Raw genomic sequence first — 3,132 nt, 5'->3', positions numbered from 1 at the left:
GTCAGCAATGTTTATTTGTCATTCATCACAACATAAGTCATAAGAGATTCAGGATCCAAGAATTGGTCAGAAGGGGCTCACGCAGAAGAAATCACTGTCCCAGGCTGCTGATGAGACCAGCTGGCCTCAGCGGCTGTATTTCTCAGGCACCAGAGAGGAATAACACGCTGTTTGTGATTCCTTGATTCAGAAAAGGATTATTAAACACACAGCATAGGGAGCCTCTGCAAAAAGTAATGAGTTTAGTAACTGAGATTTGTGGTGACGACCCTAAACTAAAGCAGAAAATATCAAAGTCGGGTCAATAGTATAGATTTCTCCCTTTTTAACAGTGTCTTAATGATCACAAAGAGGGCTGTTCTGTTTTGATTTTTTTTGTTACATTCCAGTTGGCATTTCACGTTGACCTCAAAACAATTTATTTAGTAGGAACATCCCTAGAAGTATAGCTAATAAGTGCAAGGGATGATGTTCTCACAGGCTGTCTGCTTCCAAAGGAGATGGGAGTGTGTGTGTGTGTGTGTGTGTGTGTGTGTGTGCGTAAAGAAGTGATGGCCTCTCATCTTTTTCAGAAAAACAAGCACTTGATTTTGTCCCAAGTCAAATCAACATAATTCTGTCTCAAAATTCTCTTGAGAATGTCTCATAGCCACTCAGAAAAGAGAACACATAATTTTGGAAGTTATGTGCTTAGGCTCCATTGCACACTGGGGGGTTATGAACATGAGAGGCTTCAGTTGGGTTTTCCATTTAAAGGGTTTGGCCTAAACTGAAGTATGGCAGGTTCCTGGGCAGAAACTTATAGCAGTGTTTGAGGTCGTGTCATACAGAAGTCATCTAGTATCGTTTTGGCTAAATGTACAGGAAGTTGGAAGGAATTTCCAATCTGTCTCATCTTTTCCCAAGCCACTGCCCCCACCCCTGATAGCAAAATGCAGTTCTGAGAGGACTGGGAACCCAAGTGCCACTACCTCATTGTTTACCACATGCTTAATTACGAAGCTCTCATTTTGTTCTGCAATCAGGGAAAGCAAAACATCATTTACAAGAGAAACCACCAGAAAAGGTCAGTCCTGAGAAGTGATTGATGCATTCCCACAAGGAAAAGACTCTCATTGGAAGCCTGGTGGTTGATAAACACACTTATCTCACTCCCCATGGTGGAAACGGACAGCTTTCTGGAGTCAGTGAAGTGGCACAAACGAGGAGCGGGCTTCCCCGGGGCTGTGGGCAAGGCCAACAGCGCACTGAGCAGAAGCCCGGCCTCCAGGCATGGCTGCAGCCATCACATCACGGGCCCATTAGGAAACTCATCACTGCTGCCAGAGGGTGAGTTTCCCCAGAGGCGCTGACATACTCAGCCACAGCCCCACACACATACAGGCACAGTTCTGCCAGCGCCAGGGGACCCCAGGCCGGAGATGGCAGAGCAATGGAACCGCAGGGAAACCTCAGGCCACCTTCCAGATTCAAGGTGTTATCTGTGCACTCAAGGTCTGGTTATAGGAAAGACAGGGCTTCTCTGCCCCTGCAGTTCTATTGTCAGAGTTTGGAAAGCTCTCATCACTACAAAATTCCTTGGCAAGATCAGGACCCAGCAAAACTGAAACAAGGATAATCCACCTAGTGTGGCTCTCTCTCCTCTGTGCCTGGGTCCCTGGTACTTGCAACACCAAATGGCAGGCTGCACAGCAGGAGGACTCAGCAGTCCACTGAGGCCCCTGCTTTGTTTTAAACCCTTTAATGACTCCAAATGTCAGGAAAGTTTCTCAGGCTTGAGATTTTTAGCACAACTGAACACAGCAACCCCACAAACATTAAGAAGGCAACAAGCTAACCTACAGGTAGCTGAATATCTACACTGAGATCCTATATTCAGAGGTGAAGAGGAGGTAGAGGGAGAAAGACTATTCCAAAGCTCGGTCCAACATCTCACATCTAAAATTTAACATGACAGTTCAGTCAATGAAATAATTTGGCTGCCGATTCCCCATTGGCTCCCAGAGACATCAAATCCAGCATGATCTCAATCATTCAATAACCATTTATTAGGCACCTGGTAATCAATCTGAATAAAACAAAGATTCTTCCTCTACGAGTCAGGGTGCTTGGTTAACAATAACAGAAATGATGGCTTATTAGAAGAGTACTAAGTAGTTTGCAATCTCAAGGTGTAAATGAAGAGCCAGCCTTAGAAAACAGGCAGGAACGAGAACCAGAGGCAAGGTCATAGTACAGAGATGATCTAGATGGGACACTACTGATATCACCACTGGACATCAAACGCCACTACTGAGCTAGAGCAATGATCTCACCAGACCATGGCTTCTACCATAACCATGGCTGGAATCAATTCTCAGCAGCCCCTAGTGATAAACATTAATGCTCCAAATTAAGGTTCTAAGTAGGATCATGAGATCAGCTAATTTATATCATGTACCTGTGCGCCAATGTTGGGAGCAGGAAAGGACTATTTTCCAGACTTTTTGGCCTCTGTAGTCAGAAGCAGGGCCTTCTGTTGTAACATACATGATGATATATTCTACCAGAGAAAGAGTGTTAAGATTTCCAATGGTCGAGAAAAAAAGAAAAAGCGACATGTCTGCTAAAAACTTCAGAATGGAGTAGGAGCCGGGAGTGGAGACCTGATTATCTATAAATGTACATAACTGTGACACCAGCAAAGTAAGACAGATGCTACAGGTCAGGTGCTAGGGATAGATCTTGGCACCTAAATAAAGAAAATACTACTCTGGCTGGGGGGTAAGGAAAATTTCATATAGAAATAATTTTTAGCTGAACCTTAAATGAAAGATGGGCTTTCAAAAGGTTTGTAAAGATATTGCAGGGAAGAAATACCGCCTGTAGTATTAGAAGATCTTCCCAAGTATAAAATGAAACTTTGTTGGGGAGAGGTTTGGATGAGTGGACAGATGCTTTGTATACAGCTTGAGAGCTTCTGCCAACTTAACCTTTCAATAAATCAATGATCTTTCCAAAACAGAACAAATTCACATGACACTAAGGGAAAAGTGATATTCATCCCCAGGGCAAAAACAGAACAGGAAAAGTTATGCCCATCAGTTTCATCTTAACTTCATTCATATCACAAATAGGGAATTAATATAGAGG

This window comes from Tursiops truncatus, chromosome 14, assembly GCF_011762595.2.
Source record: "Tursiops truncatus isolate mTurTru1 chromosome 14, mTurTru1.mat.Y, whole genome shotgun sequence".
NCBI lineage: Eukaryota > Metazoa > Chordata > Mammalia > Artiodactyla > Delphinidae > Tursiops > Tursiops truncatus.
This window is presented reverse-complemented; position numbering follows the sequence as displayed.